At 43.7% G+C, this 27,665-nt stretch overlaps 1 pseudogene; it reads left to right on the plus strand.

Moving 5' to 3' along the window:
- On the plus strand, positions 1–27,665 carry LOC142074993 (pentatricopeptide repeat-containing protein 2, mitochondrial-like; annotated as a pseudogene).

Raw genomic sequence — 27,665 nt, forward strand, 5'->3', positions numbered from 1 at the left:
ATGCTACACAGATTTCTTAGCAACTACCTTAAAGCCTTTACCTGAAAATCTATCTGCTACCACTAAAACTTTGTTATTCTCAGGCGTGAAACAATTTTCCTCTTTATCATCCTCCTGACATACATTTATACATACATGTCCAGCTCTGAACATCTTTGCAAATTTTTGTCAAAAAGACCTGGTACTCAGAATTCCACAGTCAGAATATGAGAATATGAGAATATGAGCTTTACGAAACAGTTAGAAAATGAGAAAAAGAGGCATTTTTGTTTGTTTGGTGTTTTTTTTTTTTAAAGCCATTTTTCATTATGCTGATAAATGATGCACACAGAAGATCTGTGGGTTTTTTGGGTTTTTTTTTAGGATAAATTTCTATATGCTCATTCACAGCTAAGGATGCCACTAGAAAGCATGACAGTTTAAAGAACTATTTTCTATACTACAAGCAACTGTCTGTATGACAGTGCTTTGCTCAGGTAAGCTGGAAGTCAGGTTTGAGCTCTTCACTCTGGTGCGATTTTGAGCAGCTACAGTGCTAGAGGAAAAAGTGGCATTTTTGAGATATGGGCATCTAGCTATCAGGAAGCAGTACAGAGAAATTTCTGCTCCAGTAAGTTGAAAAGGCACAATAAACTTACCCGTCATCACCACACTTCAAGTAAACATCGCTGTGTTCAGTTCTTCCCAAAGGTCAGTTTTTTTGCAAAGGGAGCTTTTCAAAAACGTCAGTCTTGGTTGTGCTTTTGTCACCTGAGTTATTAGACAGGTTTTGCTAAACATTTACTGCCTCGGGTCTGGCAGACTGTCGTGGTTTAACCCCAGCCAGCAAATAAACCCCACGCAGCCACTCGATCACCCCCTCCTCCGGTAGGATGGGGGAGAGAATCGGGAGGGCACAAGTAGGAAAACTCCCGGGTTGAGATAAAAACAGTTTAATAATGGAAATAAAATGAAGTAGAACAGTAATAATAACAATGAGAACAACAACAACAACAGACGATACAAAGCAAGCAATGCACAATGCAACTGCTCACCGACCGCTGACCGCATGTCACGAATGGGGTCGAGCCCCTCCACACCCCTGGTTTTTATACTGAGCATGATGTCACATGGTATAGAATACCCCATTGGCCAGCTGGGTCAACCACCCCAGCTGTGCCCTCCCCCCCCAAGCTTGCCCTGCACATGGCAGGGCATGGGAGGCCGAAAAGAGAAACAAAAAGTCCCCGGTGCAAGCACTACCCAGCAACAACCAAAGCATCAACGGTCCATCAACGCTCCTCTCATACCAAACCCGAAACACAGCACCACCCCCAGCTACGGGGAAGAAAGTTAACTCTGTCCCAGCTGGAACCAGGACACAGCCTCAATAAAACTTTGTATTAATTGACCCAAAAAGCCAGGTCCTAAGATATTAAGCTATGAAGTTGGTAAGGTGGAAGATCTATAAAAACAAATGAAGAATAGTTTTCCGCACTGCATGTTATTGATATGCCGTTCTCAGCGTTCTCTCCAATTTTATATAACTGTATAAAGGTGAAGTGAAAGTCTCCGCACAGCGCCCTGCCCCTGCGCACACTCCCCACGGCGGCGGCGGCCACCACAGCCAGTGGCCACTACAGCCAGCGGCCAGCGGCAACCACGGCGACTTGAGTGCTTGTCTCACCAGAGCCTGTCCCCCGCCGCCACCGCCAGCCCGAGCCGCGCCATCCGCACGGCCCGGCCACCGCCGTCCCTCAGCGCGCTTCCACCGCCCCGCCGCCGTAGTGAGCCCTGCTGCCGCCTGGCAACAGACCACGGACCTGTTGCAGCACCGAGGGCCCTGCGAGGGACAGGCCTGCGAGCGCCCCACCCTCAGCCGCCACCAGCAGGCCTAGGCATGTCCTGGTTTCGGCTGGGAGAGGGTTAAATTTCTTCCTAGTGCTATGTTTTGGATTTAGTATGAGGAGAATGTTGATAACACACTGATGTTTTCAGTTGTTGCTAAGTGCCCTCCTAGTCCAAGGACAGCTCCCATGCTCTACTGACTGAGCTAGGTGCACAAGATGGGAGGGAACATAATCAGGACAGCCAGCCCAGCTGGCCAATGGTGTATTCCATACCATGTGACGTCATGCTCAGTATATGAATGGTAGGCGTGATCCAGGAAGTACCGATTGCTACTTGGTTATCGGTCAGCGCGGGTGGTGAACAATTGCATCGTGCATCACTCATTTTGTATATTCTATCATTATCATTATTATTTTCCCTTTTTCTGTTCTATTAAACTGTCTTTATCTCAACCCATGAGTTTTTCTCACTCTTACCCTTCCGATTCTCTCCCCATCCCACTGGGGGTGGGGGGAGTGAGTGAGCAGCTGTGTGGTATTTGGCTGCCTGCCAGGTTAAACCACGACAGCTGGGTAAAAAACTGGCTGGACGGCCGGGCCCAAAGAGTTGTGGTGAATGGAGTTAAATCCAGTTGGCGGCCGGTCATGAGCGGTGTTCCCCAGGGCTCAGTTTTGGGGTCGATCTTATTCAATATCTTTATCAATGATCTGGATGAGGGGATTGAGTGCTCCCTCAGTAAGTTTGCAGACGACACCAAGTTGGGCAGGAGTGTTGATCTGCTCAAGGGTGGGAAGGCTCTGCAGAGGGACCTGGACAGGCTGGATCGATGGGCCAAGGCCAACTGTATGAGGTTCAACAAGGCCAAGTGCCGGGTCCTGCACTTGGGCCACAACAACCCCATGCAACGCTACAGGCTTGGGGAAGAGTGGCTGGAAAGCTGCCCAGAGGAAAAGGACCTGGGGGTGCTGGTTGACAGCTGGCTGAACATGAGCCGGCAGTGTGCCCAGGTGGCCAAGAAGGCCAATGGCATCCTGGCCTGTATCAGGAATGGTGTGGCCAGCAGGAGTAGGGAGGTGATCGTGCCCCTGTACTGGGCACTGGTGAGGCCGCACCTCGAATCCTGTGTTCTGTTCTGGGCCCCTCACTACAAGAAGGACATGGAGGTGCTGGAGCGTGTCCAGAGAAGGGCAACGAAGCTGGTGAAGGGCCTGGAGCACAAGTCTGATGAGGAGTGGCTGAGGGAACTGGGACTGTTTAGCCTGGAGAAGAGGAGGCTGAGGGGAAACCTCATCGTGCTCTACAACTACCTGAAAGGAGGTTGTAGTGAGGTGGGTGTTGGTCTCTTCTGCCAAATAACTAGCGATAGGACGAGAGGAAATGGCCTCAAGTTGCGCCAAGGGAGGTTTAGATTGGACATTAGGGAAAATTTCTTTACTGAAAGAGTGGTCAGGCCTTGGAACAGGCTGCCCAGGGAAGTGGTTGAGTCACCATCCCTGGAAGTATTTAAAAGATGTGTAGATGAGGCGCTTAGGGACATGGTGTAGTGGGCATGGTGGTGTTGGGTTGACGGTTGGACTTGATGATCTTAGAGGTCTTTTCCAACCTTAATGATTCTATGATTCTATGAACTCTAAATTTATGGCTATGTATAGAAATACATAGATTATGTATGAAACTCTCTGTGTTTGTATCAATTATGAAGGAGTTTAAATCTTTTGTACTAACGGTGTTGAGTAGTTCTTATGCTAGTTTGAATGCCGAGTGGGAATGTGTGTGTTTGTTTTTCAAAAAAAAAAGAGCATAAGGCAGAAAATGTCGCTTACAAAAGCTTCCTTCCTCTTTAAAATTTGTGTATTACCTGATATATTCCATCACATACACAATGGAATTAAGTTAACAGTAAGCATCTTCTCAGTTTTCCAAGTGTGCTGTGACTTCATGGGGACACCTAGACATGCTTTTTTGTGGGAAACTTTATGCCTTTTTATTGGTGAAAAAAACAAGCTTTCTGCTGCATTGAATCTCCATGTTTCAGGTACCGAGTACACAACACAGATAATGGAATTGTCTATAGACTGCTTCTATAATGTGTTTTATTTTCAGATCTGTATTTTAAAAGTATTAAAGAAAAATGGAATGATTCTCAAAAGTGAATTAAAAATTTTACTGCATTTATGTCAGACTTCATCTGATGTGGAACTAGCCAGAAAAGTTATTTACAGGTTCTATTAACAATCCAGGTAACACTGTTTTCTGTCTTTATTTTTTTGCTTTTATCAGATCATCGCAGGTTATGTCTGCAATTGAGGGTTTGCCCTAATTCAGTGTCTATCTGCATAGTTAATCTCTTAAACTAAGATATTTTCATTTACTTTGGATCTTCCAACCCTTCAGAGACTCTCAGATCAAAGGAGAGTCAAGCTACAGGAGCGAACCGGTGTCCTACTGTATGCAGAATGAATGGTGAGCCATATAGAAACTTCAGCTGTCAGCTGAGAGGTAGTGGTATGTTCAGTTGTTTGGGTTTTTTTTAGTGTGAGAGAGAAAAAGTTGATGTATTTTAGCAGGTACCGCTGCTAAAATAGACCACTGCAACTTCCTGTGCTATTGCTCTGTGAATAGAAGATAAAGTAGCTGGGAATTTTGGTGACAGAGACCCATTCTATTACTAATCCAATGCAGGTTACTTTACTGGAAATAGAAGAGATTACATATTGCTATTTAATTTTTTTTTATTAGTTCAATCGAAACAATATTTTTCCATAAACTTAATCTACTGTTATCTAAATGTCATTGACTGGTGCAGATAGAGAAGCATGCTTCTGTCATTGCACATACAGATCTTGCTGTCTATTTAAAGCTGTTTTCCCTTGATGAATTCCATGCCTTGTGATTAACTTTTTTGAATGGGCAGAATGGACTCACAGCCTTACATAATTTTAAATTTGGACCCCTCTTTATGAGGCTAAGTTATGAGCTGGACTTTGAAACACCTGCAGTAGAACTTATCAAAGACCAGGTAACTTTCCCTATATATTTTGAAAATATCATTATTACTATTAGTCCAATATGAGTAATTGGTATGCTACACATGAGCCTTGTATGAGCTCAGAGACTTGAAGTATATCTATTGCAGTAGCAAGGATGTCTCTAATATTAATGTAAGGATGCAGATTACATGTTTTTTATTTTAAAAGTAGTGAAACAGCAATTAAAAGAAAATGAAAAGCTAGTTTGACTGACGACTTTATTAATATATTTCTGTATAATTGCATCATTTGAATAAAAAGTATTGATTAAAAAATAATTCCTCAAATGAACACAGCTGATGCATGTTTTCCTGCATCCTGTGTTGCATTAGATCATTCTTGGAAATGAACACTTCTGAGTTTTTATGTAGCAGTCCTCTGAAATCCCTTGGATTATTTGCACCAACAGATTTATCATGTTACTCTGTACTTCAAACTCCCTCTGAACCCTCTAGAGGTGGTGTGATATTCATCAGCTCTGGAACTTGTCTGGTTTAGTGTTGAAGAAACTTAAGGACTTGTTTTTAAACATCTGTAAAATGGTGTGTGTGTGTCCGGGTTTCGGCTGGGATAGAGTTAATTTTCTTCCTAGTAGCTGGTATAGTGCTGTGTTTTGGATTTAGTATGAGAAGAATGTTGATACACTGATGTTCTAGTTGTTGCTAAGTAGTGCTTACAGAGAGTCAAGGACTTTTCAGCTTCCCATGCTCTGCCAGGTGCACAAGAAGCTGGGAGGGAGCATAGCCAGGACAGCTGACCCAACTGGCCAATGGGGTATTCCATACCATATGATGTCATGCTCAGTATATAAACTGGGGGGAGTTGTCCAGGGAGGGGCGATCGCTGCTCAGGGACTGGCTGGGCATCGGTCGGCAGGTGGTGAGCAATTGCATTGTGCATCACCCATTTTGTATATTCTATCATCATTATTATTATCATTTTCCCTTCCTTTTCTGTTCTATTAAACTGTCTTTATCTCAATCCACGAATTTTAATTTTTTTTTTCCGATTCCCTCCCCCATCCCACTGCGGGGGGTGGGGAGTGAGCGAGCGGCTGTGTGGTGTTTGGCTGCCTGTCAGGTTAAACCACAACAGTCCTTTTTGGTGACCAACGTGGGGCACAAAGGGTTGAGATAATGGCAGATCTGACCAAAGCGTGTTGAGGCAAAATTTGTTATAAGCACTCATTATATTGGTTTAATAGTCGCTGGTCACAATGTTGATGTATTGGCTCTCAAAGTTGTGGGGCTGGATCTCAATGTTGGGTTATGTAATACCTTACTTGCAGTATGTGTTCCCTGTTGTGCTGTTTATCACTGCTCGGAGCTGGGTCAAGGCTATCATTTTGCTGCACTGTGTAACACTGTTTTATGAGATGATAAAATCATTGGTCGTGAGTCTAATCTGGTATCTGTACTCAGCATTGCTGTCATCTCTGTACCTCGGGAGCCACCTCTTAGAAACTATTAATAATTACACTCTTTTCTCCTCGGAGAATGAATTTATGGGGGAGACAGGATGGGACACTTTCCCCCACTCCTTCATCTTCCCTTCCATATCTCCAGAAACTCCTTTTTCTTCTATCCTCTTCATGAAGCCCTCCACAATAGTTCCTGAGAATTTTGAATATCCTTGGGATGTTCAAACAAGCATGTTCCTATTGCTATGTCTCCTGAATGTGGTTCCGGCCTTGTTTAGGGTTAAACAATTATTTAGGAATACCATCCGGAGATCAACCCTGGCAACACTGTGGCTACTCCAGCCCCCGCGATAGGCACTGTGGCTGCTCAAAACCTCGGTGACAGGCACTTGCAGCTGTTCCAACCCCCGCGACAGGCACTGTGACTACTCAAAACCACAGCAGTGTGCTATTATCTCAAGATATTAATCATGCCCGGTGTATAATAAGTAAAAAAGATTCTGTGCAATAATGTGTCTTCAAAACTCTCTGTGGGCCAGTGGAAAGTCATCTCTATGATATTAATTAATTAAGGCATGGGATATGCCTAACCAAAAATGGGAGAAATATCGCTTGGGCTACTATTCTTAAATTAGGCATGTGTAAAAGTGTATGTGGTTTTTGGTTTGTTTTTTTTTGATTGAGATCTGTGTCATTGAGACAGGACCTGTAGTAATTGCAGGACTTAGTAACTGATGGATAGTAACGTACAGTACCACTTCAGACTCTGCTGCAGAAATTCAGACTCAATACCTCTGGCATTTTATCTGGCTATTCCCAACACACAGTGTGATTGAAGTGGAATGTAAAATATACTTGTTCTTTGTTCTGCTATTCTGTTTGTCATAACTCAAGCCCTCGTGCTGATCTGTTCATTGTTTGATAGCAGAAAATTCTTTCCGTTTCATGGTGGTGGTACTTTACCCCAAAGATATTTTTAATATCTTTTATTGTTAATAAAACTGCAAGCTGTATTTCTGCTAAGCTTTTGGAGTTGCCATTAGTCAGTGACTTCTGCTTGCATTAACTTAGAGGTCACAATCTGTCATTAAAAAAAAAAAAAAATAGTGGGCATCTCTGGGAAATTTCTGTTTAATTTTTAAGTGAGCTTTTGACCATACTGAGTCACTGGTATTTTAGAGGTTACTTGACAGAGGGACAGTCAGGGAACCCAGAGAGTTAAATGTTGAACGTGTGAAGATGGAGCTTATTCCAGTAGGAAGACCTGCTAAATGCTGCACACAGTAAGAATGCTCACTGTCCTAACTTTCTTTAAACTTGCTCTGTTTGTATGTTTCTTCTCCAGAATTTGCGTGTTTTTTTCCTGAGTACATCGTTCCTGTGCTGATTTTGGCTGGGGTAGAGTTAATTTTCTCCATAGTAGCTAGTATGGGGCTATGTTTTGGATTTGTGCTGGAAACATCATTGATAACACAGGGATGTTTTCGTTATTGCTGAGCAGTGCTTACACAGACTCAAGGCCTTTTCTGCTTCTCACCCCACCCCACCAGCAAGTAGGCTGGGGGTGCACAAGAAGTTGGGAGGGGACACAGCCGGGACAGCTGACCCCAACTGACCAATGGGGTATTCCATACCATAGGGCGTCATGCTCAGCAATAAAAGCTGGGGGAAGAAGGAGGAAGGGGGGATGTTCAGAGTGATGGCGTTTGTCTTCCCAAGTAACCGTTACGCGTGATGGAGCCCTGCTTTCCTGGAGATGGCTGAACACCTGCCTGCCGATGCAAAGGAGTGAATGAATTCCTTGTTTTGCTTTGCTTGCGTGCGCAGCTTTTGCTTTCCCTATTAAACTGTCTTTATCTCAACCCACGAGTTTTCTCGCTTTTACCCTTCCAATTCTCTCCCCCATCCCACTGGAGGGGGAGTGAGCAAGCGGCTGTGTGGGGCTTAGTTGCCGGCTGGGGTTAAACCATGACAGTTCCATATTTTGATCACTATGTTGTTTAAAAAGAGCCATTATGAAAGTAAGTACTGTGTTTGCTAAGGCAAATGCATTTTGAGGAGGATGCTTCCCACTGTAAGTGTGTGCGTGTGTATAAATATATATGTTTTAATGAATATTGCTGATTGGTTTATGGTTTTAGAGAGCCAAACATGATATAAATCAGTGTAGATGTGAATGAGCTGCACTGTAGTGTGTAATAAAAATGGAAGGCTTTATCTGTTTCATATTTGCAATGGTATTCTTACCATCCTCGGTTGCACAGAATTGTGATTATACAGGGGGGCTTTTTTCCTAAACCCTCTTCTCTGAAGGCTTAACTTCTCTTTGGTTTGTAATTTCCCACAGCTTTTTGTTTTCCATATTCAAAGTTTGTTTTACATGTTTTTTGGAACAGGAAGTTCTTCAATGAATTTGGCAGTTCTGCATTTGTGTCAGAGCAGGGAAAAGTACCCTTTTTCCTTTGATAAGAAAGCAGACTGGAGTCTTGGTTTGTGTCCTAGTTTCGGCAGGGATAGGGTTAAATTTCTTCCTAGTGCTGTGTTTTGGATTTAGTATGAGGAGAATGTTGATAACACACTGATGTTTTCAGTTGTTGCTAAGTGCCCTCCTAGTCCAAGGACAGCTCCCACGCCTACTGACCTAGCTAGGTACACAAGATGGGAGGGAACATAATCAGGACAGCCAGCCCAGCTGGCCAATGGGGTATTCCATACCATGTGACGTCATGCTTAGTATATGAACGGTAGGCGTGATCCAGGAAGTACCGATCGCTACTTGGTTATCGGTCAGCGCGGGTGGTGAGCAATTGCATTGTGCATCACTCATTTTGTATATTCTATCATTATTATTATCATTATTCTCCCTTTTCTGTTCTATTAAACTGTCTTTATCTCAACCCACGAGTTTTTTTCTCACTCCTACCCTTCCGATTCTCTCCCCATCCTGCTGGGGGGGGCGGGGGGAGTGAGTGAGCAGCTGCGTGGTATTTGGCTGCCTGCCAGGTTAAACCACGACAGTCCTTTTTGGCGCCCAACGTGGGGCTCGATGGGTTGAGATAACGATAGATCTGACCAAAGTGTGTTAAGGCAAAATTGTTATAAGCATCCATTATATTGATTGGTCACAATGTTGATGTATTGGCTGTCAAAGTTGTGGGGCTGGCTCTCAATGTTGGGTCATGTAATACCTTGCTTGCAGTATGTGTTCCCTTTTGTGCTGTTTATCATCAGTCGGAACTGGGCCAAGATTATCATTTTGTTGCTGTTTTATGAGGTGATAAAATCATTGGTCGTAAGTCTAATCTGGTATCTGTACTCGGCACTGCCGTCATTTCTGTACCTCGGGAACCACCTCTTAGAAATTATTGGTAATTGCACTTGTTCCTCCTCGGAGAATGAATTTAAGGGGGAGACGGGATGGGACACTCTCTCCCACTTGTTCATCTTCCCTTCCATATCGTCAAAACTCCTTTTTCTTCTATCCTCTTCACAAAGATGTCCACAATATTCCCTGAGAATTTTGAATATCCTTGGGATGTTCAAACAAGCATGTTCATATTGCTATGTCTCCTGAATGTGGTTCAGGCCTTGTTTAGGGTTAAACAACTCTTCAGGAATACTGTCCAGAGATCAACCCTCAGGAACAAGAAAAGAGGGAGGGCAAGCAGCAGTGCCTCATCGGGGCGGGCGGAGCGGCGAGTCTCGGGGGCGGCTACAGACATGGTGGCTACTCAAAACCCCACGACAGGCACTGCGGCTACTCCAACCCCCATGACAACCCCTGTGGCTACTCAAACCCCGGCAACAGTCACCGTAGCTTCTCCAACCCCTGCGACAAGCACTGCAGCCACTCAAGCTCCGGCAACAGGCACTACAATTACTCCAACCCCCATGACAAGCACTGCAGCTACCCAAACCCCAGCAACAGGCACTACAGCTGAACCAGAGGACCAACCCTTGCTGGTATCCGTTGCCCCTGTACAGAAGAGGAAATCTTGGAAGCGGAGATCAGGTCGTTTAGAAAGGGATGATGGAAGAGCAGGGCCATCACAAGGAGAGGAGGAGGAAGAGGAAGAACTCATAAACGAGACGGGAACCACCCGATCCCTATCCCTGAATGGGTTGCGAGATATGCGGAAAGATTTCAGCCGTCGTCCAGGCGAGCATATTGTTACCTGGCTGCTCCGATGCTGGGATAATGGGGCCAGTAGCTTGGAATTAGAGGGGAAGGAGGCCAAACAGCTGGGATCCCTTGCTAGGGAAGCGGGTATTGACAAAGCAATCGGAAAAGGGACACAGGTCCTCAGCCCCTGGAGACGACTGCTGTCAGGTGTGAAGGAAAGGTATCCCTTCAAGGAAGATGTTATATATCGCCTAGGCAAATGGACCACTATGGAGAGAGGTATCCAATACCTGAGAGAACTAGGCGTGCTGGAGGTGGTTTATAGTGACCTGGACGACGGCCGAACACCCAAAGATCCAGATGACGTCCAGTGCACGCGACCCATGTGGCGGAAGTTGGTACGGAGCGCACCAGCATCGTATGCCAGTTCGTTGGCAGTACTGTGCTGGAAAGAGGAAGAAGCACCAACGGTGGATGAGGTGGTTAACAGACTTCGGGATTTCGAAGAAACTATCTCCTCCTCCCTTGTCTCGGCTGTAGAGAAACTATCCCGAGAGGTCCAGCAACTCAAAGACGATAGGTCCTATTCTCCACCTGTACGGACCAGTATCTCAGCCATTAGGAGTCAGCGTTTTTCTCCTCAAGAGAGAGGATATCGAAAGTACACACCACGGGGCACCCTGTGGTTTTACCTGCGTGACCACGGAGAGGACATGAGGCAGTGGGATGGAAAACCTACCTTGACCCTAGAGGCACGGGTACGTGAGTTGTAAGGAAAAACAATCACACAAGGGGGTTCTCTCAGGAAAAATGCTGCTCCAGTTTTCAGGAAAACCCTGTCTCTCGACGGTCCAGTTTCCAGTGAACAGTTGAACAGTTCCCCAGACAGAGTAGAAGGGCTGATCTTACTTTGGACTGTAACGAAGGAATTCTTGACTCACGTTTGCAAGAAGTGAGAAGCGGATACTATGACCAGAACTAGAGGGGCCCTGCCTCCGGCCAGGTGGAGGAAAGGGACAACCGGGTTTACTGGACTGTGTGGATTCGATGGCCTGGCACATCAGAGCCACAGGAGTATAAGGCTCTCGTAGACACCGGTGCACAGTGTACCCTGATGCCATCAGGCTATAAAGGGGCAGAACCCATTTGTATTTCTGGAGTGACAGGGGGATCCCAAGAGTTAACTGTATTGGAGGCCGAAGTGAGCCTAACCGGGAATGAGTGGCAGAAGCACCCCATTGTGACTGGCCCAGAGGCTCCGTGCATCCTTGGCATAGACTACCTCAGGAGAGGGTATTTCAAGGACCCAAAAGGGTACCGGTGGGCTTTTGGTATAGCTGCCTTGGAGACGGAGGAAATTCAACAGCTGTCCACCTTGCCCGGTCTCTCAGAGGACCCTTCTGTTGTGGGGTTGTTGAGGGTTGAAGGACAAGAAGTACCAATCGCTACCACAACAGTGCATCGGCGACAATACCGCACCAACCGAGATTCCCTGATACCTATCCATGAGCTGATTCGTCTACTGGAGAGCCAAGGAGTGATCAGCAAGACTCGCTCACCCTTCAACAGTCCCATATGGCCAGTGCGAAAGTCTAATGGAGAGTGGAGACTAACAGTAGACTACCGTGGCCTGAACGAAGTCACGCCGCCTCGGAGTGCTGCCGTGCCGGACATGCTAGAACTTCAATACGAACTGGAGTCAAAGGCAGCCAAGTGGTACGCCACAAGTGACATCGCTAATGCCTTCTTCTCCATCCCTTTGGCAGCAGAGTGCAGGCCACAGTTTGCTTTCACTTGGAGGGGCGTCCAGTACACCTGGAACCGACTGCCCCAGGGGTGGAAACACAGCCCTACCATTTGCCATGGACTGATCCACACCACACTGGAACAGGGTGAGGCTCCAGAACACCTGCAGTACATTGATGACATCATCGTATGGGGCAACACAGCAGAAGTTGTTTTTGAGAAAGGGGAGAGAATAATTCAAATCCTTCTGAAAGCCGGTTTTGCCATAAAACAAAGTAAGGTCAAGGGACCTGCACAGGAGATCCAGTTTTTAGGAATAAAATGGCAAGATGGACGTCGTCAGATCCCAATGGATGTGATCAACAAAATAACAGCCATGTCCCCACCAACTAGCAAAAGGGAAACACAAGCTTTCTTAGGCGTTGTGGGCTTTTGGAGAATGCATATTCCAGATTACAGCCTGATTGTAAGCCCCCTCTATCAAGTGACCAGGAAGAAGAACGACTTCAGATGGGGCCCTGAGCAACAACAAGCCTTTGAACAAATTAAACAGGAGATAGTTCAGGCAGTAGCCCTTGGGCCAGTCCGGGCAGGACAAGATGTGAAGAATGTGCTCTACACCGCAGCCGGGGAGAATGGCCCTACCTGGAGCCTCTGGCAGAAAGCCCCAGGGGAGACTCGAGGTCGACCCTTAGGGTTCTGGAGTCGGGGATACAGAGGATCCGAGGCCCGCTACACTCCAACTGAGAAGGAGATATTGGCAGCATATGAAGGGGTTCGAGCTGCTTCGGAAGTGGTTGGTACTGAAGCACAGCTCCTCCTGGCACCCCGACTGCCGGTGCTGGGCTGGATGTTCAAAGGGAGGGTCCCCTCTACACATCATGCAACCGATGCTACGTGGAGTAAGTGGGTCGCACTGATCACACAACGGGCCCGAATAGGAAACCCCAGTCGCCCAGGAATCTTGGAGGTGATCACGAACTGGCCAGAAGGCAAAGATTTTGGAATATCCCCAGAGGAGGAGGTGACACGTGCTGAAGAGGCCCCACTGTATAATAAACTACCAGAAAACGAGAAGCAATATGCCCTGTTCACTGATGGGTCCTGTCGCCTTGTGGGAAAGCATCGGAGGGGGAAAGCTGCTGTATGGAGTCCTATACGCCAAGTCACAGAAACTGCTGAAGGAGAAGGTGAATCGAGTCAGTTTGCAGAGGTGAAAGCCATCCAGCTGGCCTTGGACATTGCTGAACGAGAAAAATGGCCAGTACTTTATCTCTATACTGACTCATGGATGGTGGCAAATGCCCTGTGGGGGTGGCTGCAGCAGTGGAAGCAGAACAACTGGCAGTGCAGAGGTAAACCCATCTGGGCTGCCGCGTTGTGGCAAGATATTGCTGCCCGGGTAGAGAACCTGGTTGTAAAAGTACGTCACGTAGATGCTCACGTACCCAAGAGTCGGGCCACTGAAGAACATCAAAACAAGCAGCAGGTGGACCAGGCTGCTAAGATTGAAGTGGCTCAGGTGGATCTGGACTGGCAACATAAGGGTGAATTATTTATAGCTCCGTGGGCCCATGATGCCTCAGGCCATCAAGGAAGAGATGCAACATATAGATGGGCTCGTGATCGAGGGGTGGACTTAACCATGGACGCTATTGCACAGGTTATCCATGAATGTGAAACATGCGCTGCAATCAAACAAGCCAAGCGAGTAAAGCCTCTTTGGTATGGGGGACGATGGTTGAAATATAAATATGGGGAGGCCTGGCAGATTGATTATATCACACTCCCACAAACCCACCACGGCAAGCGCTATGTGCTCACCATGGTGGAAGCAACCACCGGATGGCTGGAAACATACCCTGTGCCCCATGCCACTGCCCGGAACACCATCCTGGGCCTTGAAAAGCAAGTCCTATGGCGACATGGCACCCCAGAAAGAATTGAGTCAGACAACGGGACTCACTTCCGAAACACCCTCATAGACACCTGGGCCAAAGAGCATGGCATTGAGTGGGTCTATCACATCCCCTACCACGCACCAGTCTCCGGGAAAATCGAACGATACAACGGGCTGCTAAAGACAACACTGAGGGCAATGGGTGGTGGGACATTCAAGCATTGGGATACACATTTAGCAAAAGCCACCTGGTTAGTCAACACTAGGGGGTCTGTTAATCGAGCTGGCCCTGCCCAATCAAGACTCTTACGTACTGTAGTTGGAGATAAAGTCCCTGTCGTGCACATAAGAAATATGCTGGGGAAGACAGTCTGGGTTACTCCTGCCTCTGGCAAGGGAAAACCCATCCATGGGATTGCTTTTGCTCAAGGACCTGGGTGCACTTGGTGGGTGATGCGAAAGGATGGGCAAGTCCGGTGTGTACCTCAAGGGGATTTGATTTTGGGTGAAAACAGCCAATGAACTGAATTGTATGATGTCAATTGTTATATGATATTGTATATCATTATTTCTATGGTTGCTATCAATGGTGTAGCAGTGAAAATCACCCAGATTAATGAAGAATGAACTAACTCCGATGAAACCGAGCGAAGTGCAACGATGATAGAACTGAATGAGTGCAGCAGTACCGAAAAGAGAACTGGCTTCAGGACGCAACAGCCCAACACCACACACCATCCTTCTGGCCCTGAAAGACTGTTATGACAGATGGAGCCCAAAGTTGTGGACTAAAAGAACTCAATGGACATTTATATATATTTATGTATATATATGTATGTATATGTGTTATATGTATATATGTATGTATATGTATTATATATGTATATATATAAAAAAGATAGTGGTGATTAACTGAAAGGTATCGAAAAATGTGAGACCTAAGCATAACGTAAATGGTATGGAATAAGGGGTGGATACTGTCCTAGTTTCGGCAGGGATAGGGTTAAATTTCTTCCTAGTGCTGTGTTTTGGATTTAGTATGAGGAGAATGTTGATAACACACTGATGTTTTCAGTTGTTGCTAAGTGCCCTCCTAGTCCAAGGACAGCTCCCGTGCCTACTGACTGAGCTAGGTACACAAGATGGGAGGGAACATAATCAGGACAGCCAGCCCAGCTGGCCAATGGGGTATTCCATACCATGTGACATCATGCTCAGTATATGAACGGTATGCGTGATCCAGGAAGTACCGATCGCTACTTGGTTATCGGTCAGCGCGGGTGGTGAGCAATTGCATTGTGTATCACTCATTTTGTATATTCTATCATTATTTATTATCATTATTCTCCCTTTTCTGTTCTATTAAACTGTCTTTATCTCAACCCACGAGTTTTTTCTCACTCCTACCCTTCCGATTCTCTCCCCGTCCCACTGGGGGGGCGGGGGGAGTGAGTGAGCGGCTGCGTGGTATTTGGCTGCCTGCCAGGTTAAACCACGACAGTTTGTCTTACTAGTGTGCACACACAGAGTGGCTGTGGAGGGATTTTTATTAAATAACGGTCATCCTATGAACATTCCAAGCATTGAGGATTTGTTAGTAATAGTATAAGGCTGCTAAAGAGCAATTGTAGTTTTAGAGTCTCTGAAGTGATAGTAGAGTAGGAAAAACAGGCTGAGGAATGTAAATATCAGTAGATTATGTAACGGAATGCAGGCGCAGGAAGCGTTCGCGTGGACACCTGCTTTTGACCAATCTGTGTATGTTAAGATTCGTGTGCTTGCTGACTGTAAACCAATAGAGGATTCGTAGGTGTGCGTGTTAGTGTGGCTAGCTTATAAAAGTAGCACAAGATCTTGAAATAGAGGAGAATGACCATACCCACATTGGGACTCCTCATTACTCCGGGAACACACTCCTATTCCGACCCATGGTCATTCCAACAAGTGGCTATTGCAATATTAAGTCAAATGCTTCAAATCAGTTTGGCCCTTTGTGAGGATAAGGGAGAATCATCTGACCTGACTGAAAAGACTTTCTATCAGAAAATCTAAACTTTATCATGGAGTAAGCTTTTCAAGCAAATCCCTTTATTTGAAATTTGTTGAACGTGCAGCACTTGGTCTCTTGACGTTTGACAAATCTAAGTCCAGTGGTTGTCCTAAAAGTTGAGACTGAGACATTGTAAAAATAACTAGATCAGAGCCTGGATGCAGTGTCGTGGTGTAGTGGAGCATGTGCGTTAGTGAGGAGCTTTTAGATAGTTTGCCTAAAATGGTGGAAGGTTTGGTTATGTGTTTAAAAGACTTGCTTGCTTTCTGGGCAGTTAGAAAGAATGAGAGTGGCTTTGTCAAGTATCCAGAATTTAGTTTTAGATTTGTATGAAAATAATGAACAGTAAGAGTAGATGCTAATGTAGATTGAAAGCCTTCTTGCTGGGAAGCAATATTTACATCCAACTGACCCTAAGTTAAAGTTTTTGAAATGTATTAATTTTTTAAAAAATTAACAGGTTTCAGTTTGCATTCTTATTTTGAAATAGACTTACTGAGCTCATACCATGTTGAATTTTAAATTTTTTTTTCAGTCACTAAATGTACAGCCTTAAATTTTTGAAGTGAGTAACACTACTGTATTTTTGGTAGGTGCTTTGGAAGTTCTGGTAGAAATTAAAAAACAAGGTATACCTTTCAACAAAGAAACCTATCTACTTGCATTTGCAATATGCTACAAGCTGGTAAGTGTTTTCAATTTACATGCTGAAGTACTTGAAATGCCTTTTCTATGTCTTCCCTTTTTGGGATTGTAAAATTTCCATATATTCCCAGTCATGATTTCTTATCTAATGCAAATACTTTAGACATATTTAAGTCATAAATTGCTTCATTGTACATGATATGGTGCACATATATAGCTTCCCATACAAACTAATGTCACAAAGCAAATCTCTCAAAAAATTACATGGACATAAGCACTAAGGAACAAATTTGATACAGCCTTTGTTTAGCTGATAGCATTCTTTCTCTGGGATCTGTGCATCTCTTCAGAGTATACTCTGTGCTTGAGCCACAATATTGGTTTTATGGTATGACTTCCTTAAGAGACAGGGCATATATGATATTTTCTGTTTGTCAGACATCTCCCATCCATTTCTCCCCTCCCCCTCCAAGTAACTCTTGCACCCAAATAATTACACCCAAATTTGACAAGGGTTAGAGTTCTCAAAGGTAATCTGTTCCTACATGCCTGATGAAAATGGGCAGCTGAGTGGAGAAAAGAAACCTAAATGAATGCCTTCAGTGAGAGACAGGCTGCCCCTTGAGCTTAACTGTATTTTTAGCTCAGAGAAAAAGAGCATGAACACAGTAAGAAACTAGGCTACATAGGTTCTACAACTGTTTCCCTAGAACAGTTTCCCTTTTGTAGCAAAGTGAGATCCCCAAACTTTTTTCTTTTGATCTTCATCTCCAGATTTGAATCAGTGCTGCAATTTGAAATATTAACATAGGCCCTTCCCAAACTCAGTAGGAAACTCTTATTCAATTTCCCCATGTTTTTAGGAAGAAAGACACTGGCTGAAGAAAAATTATACCACTAGACTAAACTTCCTCAGATTTCTCAGTTAACCATACAATGAAACTGAGTGCATATGTGATAAAAAAGAGTTGGCCTAAAATGGTAGCTCAGCAGTAATTTATGTGGTGCTTCTGAAATTCTCAGTTCTAATGAATCAGAGCTGCCTTTAGGTCAGGGGAAATAGAAATCACATGGCTTTGGTGTTTGGAGAGTGGGGCAGTAGACAGCTCAAAAAGAGCTGTGGAAACTGTCTGCTGTTAAAAACAGCTGGAGATTGATGGTTACAGTCTGTTTAGGGATGTTACCAGTTCTACCTAGAAGGCACCTTTTTTTTAGGGAGTTATGAATGTACTAAGACTCTGACACTATGCTACAACCCAAGTTTTATAAGCTGGTGTTTGCTACTAGCATCCACTGAGGCAATATTTACCACTTCAAGGTTACTCCTTGATCTACACTCTGCCCATTTAGGTAAAGGCTTTCACAGAAACCCACTGTGTTTCTCTGAGGTATCCTTTACTCCCTCTGCTGTAGCTTCTCATCATCCCTAAAATCTTTACATGGTTCTTTCCATGGCCTGCTGTCAGAGGGCTTGGATCCATGGCATATGGAAGAGGAAGAGGTTCCTGAGACTTTGGTTTTCTACTACTTCTGGCTCTACCTGTGTTTTCAATAGAGAATCTGGCCCATCATTACTTGTTTAGTGAATTGATAAGAATAGAGGGGAAATGATTCTAAACTGTCACCCAGTTGTTTTAAGAGTCACAATAAATTTGTGGATTTTTTTCATTAAGATAAAATACTGTCAATAAGGGAATAAGCTGTAGTAACCCTTTATGCACTAAAGAGGATTAGGTGGAGCTCTTTCAAAAGCTTAATCTGTTGATTCAGCTGTTAGTGGTAGGAGGAGAAACCATGAAGCTCAAAAGTGTTTTTGCTTGTGATGCATCATAAGTAACTTCAGAAAAAATCTTGAAGGGAAATATCTTCAAGATGCACTACTTGAATACTGGAAATAATGGTGCTGGTATCATTAACAGCAGGGCTGAATTTTTGCCAGCTTAATTCTTGGTTTATTTTGAATAACCATGCCAGAGACCAGTACAGAAAAATGTAAAAGGCTTAAAGCTTGGATTATTGCTAGTGGATAAACAAAGGAATTAATGTTTAATCTTTGTACAGAAGTGTTTTTGAGGACAATCGTTGCGATGTTTTAAACCATTGTACGGCACTGTTATCCTCTAAGGTAAACAGGTGGTCCTTCTTTTAGTGCAGGAAAGGGCTATAGGCCTTTTGATGACAACAAAATGTTTATGTAAGTAATCAATCTTCTGGTGGTCAGAATGTTTCTAAATTTTCAAAGAACATGTGAGGTTTCTCATGTGGTTTAAAAGGTGTTTTCACAAGCTGTGCAGACCATTCAGCAGTGGAATCCCTTAAACACTCAAAGGATGACCCTATCCCTGAAATCATGGCTGGTATTTTGCAGGAATGGCACTTTGAACAGTAGGAACAGAAATCAACACCAAATACTAGGAAGGAACATAAAGGCTGTTATCCAGATCGGTGGTACCAGTTGTTACAAAACCTTCCTGCTGACAGCAGGTATTATTTTGTTTGGGGTTCAATCAGCTCTACTCATCATTTCCAGTGTGAGGAGCATTGGTTTTGAGAGTTAGTGGTTTGTGAGATAATACACAATTAAACTCATTGCCTTTTACTATAGACTCTTATTGAAAATAGTGACGTTAGTGTTATTACCATGTCATTCACTACAATAAGATGCAGATTACTTATGCCCATAATGTTAAGTGTGAAGGTAATTCTTGACCTTTGGAGCACTTAATTGCTAAGTGAATGTGAAGATGGAACATTGATGCAATTTTTTTCATCCCAGCAATAATGCAAGCTTTCTGTGTTGGAAAACAGGCAAATATCTAAGCTATCATATTAGAATATCGTATTAGAATATCTACTTTGGAAACATCTTGCAAAATTTAATCCCTAAGAGAGAGGTCAAAATTGCTGAACATTCAAATTTGCACATACACGTATTTCTTTAATATAATGGTGCTGAATAGTTGAATGCTTAGAAAACATTGATTTTCATTAACTACCTAATGTAGCTTTTAGAATAAAGTAAGGACAAAAAGTCAGCTTTCTTCCTGATTTGGGAATGATAGGAAAATGGAAAGGAAAGTGTCTGTTGGTTTTAGCAGACTGCCAAGGGTTGTTTTATCTCTTGTAGAAACCAAAACAGTCAGGGCAAGGCATAGTTGTTAAAAATAATGGAAGTTATTTTTACCCTCTTATGAACTCTGTAGCTCTGAATATCATATTTTGGTGTTGTGTTTCTCAAGAAGTGCTGGACAGAATCTGCTTGGTTGGGTTCAGATATAGATTGCCTTGCTGGTCCTACAGTATGTTGACTTCTGAATGCCTTCTGAATGTGACTGCAATTGCCTACAGTCCTTTCAGATCACAAGATTAACAAGTGCAACTTAGGTTTGAAATTTCTACACAGGACAGCCTGGAGTCTTGCAAAATCTCTGCAAAACTGCTTGAAGAAGCACAGCTAAAAGGCAACACGTTACCACTGCGAGCGTTCTACTTTGCTGTGTCATCTGCTCTGAAGCGGGTACAGTACCTTTTGTTTTGATTTTTGCCTGAATCTCTATAGTTTTCTTGTAATATGATAGTCAGCGGGAGGAAGCATAACTGATTTATGCAGTAACTTCAAGTACTAGAACTTTTAGGCCCCAGAAAGAGTAGGATTATAGACAACTCCCATGCAAAGTGAATGTGGAAATTCTGAAATCTAAACCAATGTATTGAGTCTAATGCACAGATGTTTTGTGCCACTGACAATGCCACATAGAATATTTTTACAAAATGAAAGAGAGTTGGGACAGCAGGTTAGATGTACCCATGGACCCAGTCCTGTAGATCATAGAATCATAGAATCATAGAATCATTAAGGTTGGAAAAGACCTCTAAGATCATCAAGTCCAACCGTCAACCCAACACCACCATGCCCACTAAACCATGTCCCTAAGGGCCTCATCTACATGTCTTTTAAATACTTCCAGGGATGGTTACTCAACCACTTCCCTGGGCAGCCTGTTCCAAGGCCTGACCACTCTTTTAGTAAAGAAATTTCTCCTAATGTCCAGTCTAAACCTCCCTTGGTGCAACTTGAGGCCATTTCCTCTCCTATCGCTAGTTACTTGGCAGAAGAGACCAACCCCCACCTCGCTACAACCTCCTTTCAGGTAGTTGTAGAGCGCAATGAGGTCTCCCCTTAGCCTGCTGCTATTTAGTGATGGTTTCCTTTAAATAGAATAAAAAAGATAACTTAAAATATTTGCAAAATCAGCTCTTCAAAATGTTTATCTGGGGAGGCAAACTCAAAGGCTACGATGTGTATTGCCCTACTGCTTGGGAGATGGCCTATCTTTCTCCACAACATGTTTCTTCAGGGCGAGTTTTTTCATATACCTCATGTGCCTAAGCACTGCCATGAAGAGGCTCTGAGGCAGTACAGGGTGAAATATTGAACAGAAAAATAATAATTAGGAATTTCTGCAGTCTTAATATTTCCTCTGCTGTTAATTTGTGTATACAGCTTGAAGAAATTCTGAACCTTCTCTGTTTCATGTCTAAACAGAGGTCAGATTGCTTTCAGTCTCTCCAGAGGCACTATAAGAGCTAGCAATTTGATGTTGTTCAGATTTCAATGCATGAAGTAGAATTGTTAAAATTTTGTTATGCATTCTGTGATCTTTTTGCACTGTCTCTGTGAACAGCAGACACTGAACAATAGCATCATTGAAATTAATTTATTCATGTGCATGGTGGCGTGATGGGGCTTCTCATTGGCATTGAGGTTAAAAACCAAAATCTCTGTCTCTGAAACAACATGAAATATCCTTGATGCTGTTGTTTTATATAAAAGTTAGTTAAAATTCTTGTTTTGTATTACAGAATAATGTTCCACATTACATATAACTATTCCTAAAGCTGCGTGATCTTTGGCAGTACATCTTGCTGTGAGTAAGATGTATCTTGATCCCAAGTAACTGTGGTTGGTCTAGTAAATGTCAGTGTAACATTTACTGTCTATACAAATAAGTTGATGTCATAGATACTGTACTGTAAATGTGTATGTCCAAAAGGTTAAAAGTGCTGGACAGGATAAATACCCACATGAACATATGCTGCACTTCATTTAAGTATTCTGACATGTGCCAAACTGAGCATGTGTGTAGTTCTTTTAGCTTTTAGGTGCTCTCATGCTCAGTGTTGGTTACATGCTTCATTTCCTTGCTGAGGCCTGAGATCTGAAAATAGTCTGATGTGCTAGAGAGCCAGACTACATGGGAACTCCAGCATGGGGTGTTCCTTTCACAGGCTGGATGCTGTTTGGAGTCTGTGGGTCTTGGTGAAGGGGTTCTAGATGCTGGTTTGTGATTCATTGAAAAGCTGTAAGAGACTGTTGTTTTTCTTGAACTTTTATTGTAAAAGTATGTCACACATGTTTAACTGTTTGGGTTTGTTTGGGTTTTTTTAATATTATTATTTCTAATTCCTTCCTAGAATGATGTAGCACAACCCCAATTTTATTGTTCCCAGATAATGAAAACAGAGAACAAACTATACAATAATCTTAAAGTAAGTATGCTTGCTTTGTCTTAAGAGTCTTACAGAGAAGTATGCTATACTGGACAAACAACTCCCACATGCAAAGTAACAGAAGGCCAGATTCTTAGTAGCACAGGTGTATATCAGTAATGTTGCTGAGCTTGTTTTTGAGCCAACAGACAATTTCTGTCAGTTGGATGAGTTACATTCTGAATTGTTAACACCCTCCCCCCAGTTTTTTAAAATCGCTTCTTACCATAGATGGGAATGGGAAGTAGACCGGTCCTACATCTGTGAGTATAGAGCTGGGAACAATTTCTAATTATGACATTGTGACTTTTTGCTTTCTTGCTACAAGAGATTTAAGAAAACACAGCTTCAAGTAAATGCCTTCCTTAGCTCTGCTCTGCCTACTTCAGGCCTCCTTCAGCCCTATGAACCTTAACCACATCTGTACATACAACAATTTTTTCTTTAGTTGCATGGTCTACAACTGGAGAGAAAGTCTGCTGCGTGTGCCCTGTAAGTGACCTCTCTAAGCTATGGAAAAAACCACTTTATTCCAGAACAGCTAATTGTCCTGGTTTTGGCTGGGATAGGGTTAAATTTCTTCCTAGTGCTGTGTTTTGGATTTAGTATGAGAAGAATGTTGATAACACACTGATGTTTTTAGTTGTTGCTAAGTAGTCTCCTAGTCAAGGACATCCAGCTTCCATGCTCTGGAAGAAGCTGGGAGGGAGCACAGCCAGGACAGCTAGCCCAGCTGGCCAACGGGGTATTCCATACCATGTGACGTCATGCTCAGTATATGAATGGTAGGCGTGATCCAGGAAGTAGCGATCACTACTTGTTTATCGGTCAGCGCAGGTGGTGAGCAATTGCATTGTGCATCACTCATTTTGTATATTCTATCATTATTATTATTATTTTCCCTTATTTTTCTGTTCTGTTAAACTGTCTTTATCTCAACCCACGAGTTTTTCTCACTCTTACCCTTCCGATTCTCTCCCCGTCCCACTGGGTGTTGGGGGGAGTGAGCGAGCGGCTGCGTGGTATTTGGCTGTCTGCCAGGTTAAACCACGACACTAATGCAGCTCTATCAGAGGAGCTCTGCCTCCTGGCTCACCCTTCCTTTCCAGGTCCCAGCTGCAAAAAAAACCATAACAAAACTCTGTGGAAATTGATTATTCCCTCTGCTTTCTTCATGATTAATGGATGTTATCAGTGCAGCATCTAGAAATGTATTTTGTCCCGCTTTGCTTCATGTCTTCCTCAAACATTTTTTTTAAAATTTGCATTCTGATGATAAGTACTATTTGTGTGGTGTGGATTTATTTTATTTTTAAGGTTCTTGTCCAGCTCAGATCTGGTTCACTAGAAGAAGTAATAAAGACATTAGAGGCAGCAGTGGAAGTAGATACTCTTCCCTTTGTGGGGGAAAAAAACAAAAAATAAAAGAAAAAGTTTTCTGAGCAGGTGGTAAGTATACAGTAATGAACTGAATCAGCCAGAAACCATGGCATCACTGATGTTTGCTGGTCAGGGATACAGGTCTGGGGGTGATGAGGCAAGCCTGAGAGGAGGTCCATGGTGCTTTGCTAAGCCATGATGGCAGTGGTTCAGCTACAGAACTTCAGATGCCTGAGTTCATCCTACTAAAGTTGTTTGGGTTCTGATGCATTCAGATGCCAAAGCAGCTGGCTGGCTTACTGTACTGTTGGACAAAGCACTTAGTTGTCTGCTTCCCTTTTTTATTGTGGATCTTGCTCTTAGAAGGTCAAATTTCATCTGAATGTAGATGAAGAGTTCCCTAGTGTCATTAAATAATTTAATCCCTTGCCTTCTATGCTAGTTTCATTTGATGCAAAAATGAGAATAAACTTCTGACCACAGTGTATTGGATTTGCATGACAAGGTTTTGGTAGTGGGGGGGGCTACAGGGGTGGCTTCTGTGAGAAGATGCGAGGAGCTTCACCTATGTCCAACAGAGCCAATGCCAGCTGGCTCCAAGATAGACCTGCCGCTGGCCAAGGCTGAGCCAATCAGCGACAGTGGTAGAGCCTCTGGGATAACATATTTAAGAAGGGGAAAAAAACTGCTGCGCAACAGCAGCTGGAGAAAGGAGTGAGAATATGTGAGAGGAACAATTCTGCAGACACCAAGGTCAGTGAAGAAGGAGGGGGAGGAGGTGCTCCAGGCACCAGAGAAGAGATTCCCCTGCAGCCCGTGGTAAAGACCATGGTGACACAGCCCATGGAGGTTAACGGTGGAGCAGATATCCACCCTGCAGCCTGTGGAGGACCCCAAGCCAGAGCAGGTGGATGTGCCCAAAGAAGGTTGTGACCCCATGGGAAGCCTGTGCTGGAGCAGGCTCCTGGCAGGACCTGTGACCCCATGGAGAGAGGAGCCCACGCAGGAGCAGGTTTGCTGGCAGGACTTGTGACCCCGTGGGGGGCCCACGCTGGAGCAGTCTGTTCCTGAAGGACTGCACCCCATGGAAAGGACCCACGCTGGAGCAGTTCATGAAGTACTGCAGCCCGTGGGAAGGACCCACGTTGGAGCAGTTTGTGAAGGACTGTCTCCCATGGGAGGGACACCACGCTGGAGCAGGGGAAGAGTGTGAGGAGGAAGGAGCAGCAAAGACAACGTGTGATGAACTGACCGCAACCCCCATTCCCCATCTCCCTGCGCCGCTCAGGGGGAGGAGGTAGAAAACTCAGGAGTGAAGTTGAGCCTGGGAAGAAGGGAGGGGTGGGGGGAAAGTGTTTTAAGATTTAGGTTTTATTTCTCATTACCTTACTCTGATTTGATTGGTAATAAATTAAATTAATTTCCTCAAGTCGAGTCCATTTTGCCCGTGACAGTAATTGATGAATGATCCCTCCCTGTCCTTATCTCAACCCATGAGCCTTTCGTAATATTTTTCTCTCCCCCTGTCCAGCTGAGGAGGGGGAGTGATAGAGTGGCTTGGTGGGCACCTGGCGGCCAGCCAAGGTCAACCCACCACAGACAGTGATATTGTTAGCTTGGTAATATTTGCAAAGACTTATGATGCTATACAGGGAAGTGTGATATGGAAAATAATAGCTTTTACTGTTACAATATTGGTCACTGAGAAGGCTTCCTTCAAAGCACACATGTATCCCTATCAGCTTGGTAGAATTGCTGCTTCTTTTCCTGACACTTATTAGTATATTCATTTTGAACATGTCTGTGGAACAAGATATTTTAAGACTGTGTTAATAATTAAATACTTACCCTTTCACTGCTGCCTATTAAACAAAATGAATAACTGATACATAAAATAACAAGTACTAGGTAGAAGAGGGGCATGCCTTTCAAAACACAGCCCATGTATATTAGTTGCTATGTTGAAAATAATTTTTTTAAAGCAGCATTTGGTTTTGTAAATTCATTGCAATAAATGTTGCATGTGTCAATGTTGTATTTTGATTTTGTTTGGCAAATTTGTTACAGTCCCTAAGACCAAACATTAGTCCTAACCCATTGTCGCGAATGAGTGGTTTAGAGGCTGCTTAAAGAATCACCGTCAAAGGTATGAGCAGAAAGTGATTTTAATAGAAATTTATGAAAGCGCAACTTAACAGAGTTCGATGGCAAGGTTCACTCTATCACTTACTACACGGATGAAGCATACAAAGGAAAATCGAGTTAGAATTGAGCTAGAATGATTTATACAGAGACCGAAGATGCAAAAGGGTAAGCGAGACCCTCCCGTTGAGTCAGGAGGTTCAGAGAAGACCCCCTTGCTTTCTAAACTCCTGATGGAGTCTAGGTGTGGCTGGATCCGCTCCTAGTCCCAGACTTGGTCAACGGTTTATGTCTAAGGGATTATATGTGTTTAGCAGCAGTCTAAGGTTCATTCACAGTTTTAAGATAGATCATAAGATTTTAGTAGCACTTAATCATTGATTAATTTGACATTTACAAAGTAAGTTAGTAGAGTCTACTACAATCACGACAGTGACTTAATTACAGATTCGAGATGGTAGTATTTATACCATACTTGCTAGCGGGTACCTCCATCAATTCACACACACACGCACACACAGACACAAAGATAGATAAATATACAAAGGTATACCTGTTAAAATTCCCCTCAAGTCCAGTGAAATATTCACATCAAATGTCTTGTCATTTCTCAATAGGCGAGGGGTTGAGCCTCGAGGAGTGTTTCAGCCCAGGTCCTGTCATCAGCGACGGTTCTCTGAATATTGCAAACTTGAGAGGTCGTGAGCTCTGAGAGGCATTCCACTCAGAGGGAGATGCTGGGCACAGCCCACTGCGGTCCAGGAGAGCTCAAAGGGCCTCACTTAGGACCACTGTTTATAGGGTCGCAAGATGATTGGCTTTAGTCATCCGTGAAAATTCTCAAGGTTTCAGTAACAATGGTGCCGTTCCACTTGAGCTAAGACTCAGATAAGGGTATCAGGGGATGACAAATTATCCCTGCTTTCGTCCCTCACTTGGGCCAGGCAGCAGGAGTTCCTGGTACAGTCAGTACATTCCCCAACCTCAGCTATGCAAGAGTTCCTGATACGGTCAAGGGATGCTTCACTGTCTGACTCATTACACCAAGGTCAAGGTTTAACAGGAGTTTCTGAGATTGTGGAGCGGCCCAGGAGGGGAGGAATGCACCACCACACCCATTCCTTCCACAATAGGTTATTGATCAATAACAATTTTTAACAGATTTACTTATACTTGAGCTCATACTCTGTGTATGGCATAGTTTACCGAACTTTTCAGTGTTCTTTAGTCTGACTTTTATTGATTTGTATTGTACATTTAGTGTGATACATAATAATAATTAGAATTGTGCTGATCTGGAAAATAGATTCCAGGAAGCAATTATGTTGCCTGGGTTTAAATAGAAAATAATTGTGTTAGTCTGTACTAGGACTGAAAATAGGACTGTACAACTTTGAGGAAGTTTTTAACCTAATAAACTCTCTCTAATAGGTATTCAGTGCATTTCCACCATTGCCTGGTGATGTATAATGTGTGCTGCTTAAAATCCTCTTCTTACGAGTCATTGCATTAGCCATGTATCTCATGTTGTGTACTTTTTCTTCCGAGTGCTTGTCATCAATATGGTGATTGATTGAGACCTTCACTTGCTAAACTGTAACAGCATATCATTTTCCCCTCCTTAGCTAGCTACAGTCAGAGAAAAGATGGAAGAAAACCCTGACCTTTCTGCCAAATTAGGAGATATTTATACCAAACTACAAGCATCAGGACAGGTAACCGCATGCATGCTCGAAGACATGCTTTTCCAGATTCCTAGTTCAAAGATGACACCTGCAAAGCTTTTAAATCAAAAGCAATTGGGCTATCAGGCTGCTAAACTGCTTCAGTCAAATCTGTTGTTGGAATAA

This window comes from Calonectris borealis, chromosome W (assembly GCF_964195595.1).
Source record: "Calonectris borealis chromosome W, bCalBor7.hap1.2, whole genome shotgun sequence".
Lineage (NCBI taxonomy): Eukaryota > Metazoa > Chordata > Aves > Procellariiformes > Procellariidae > Calonectris > Calonectris borealis.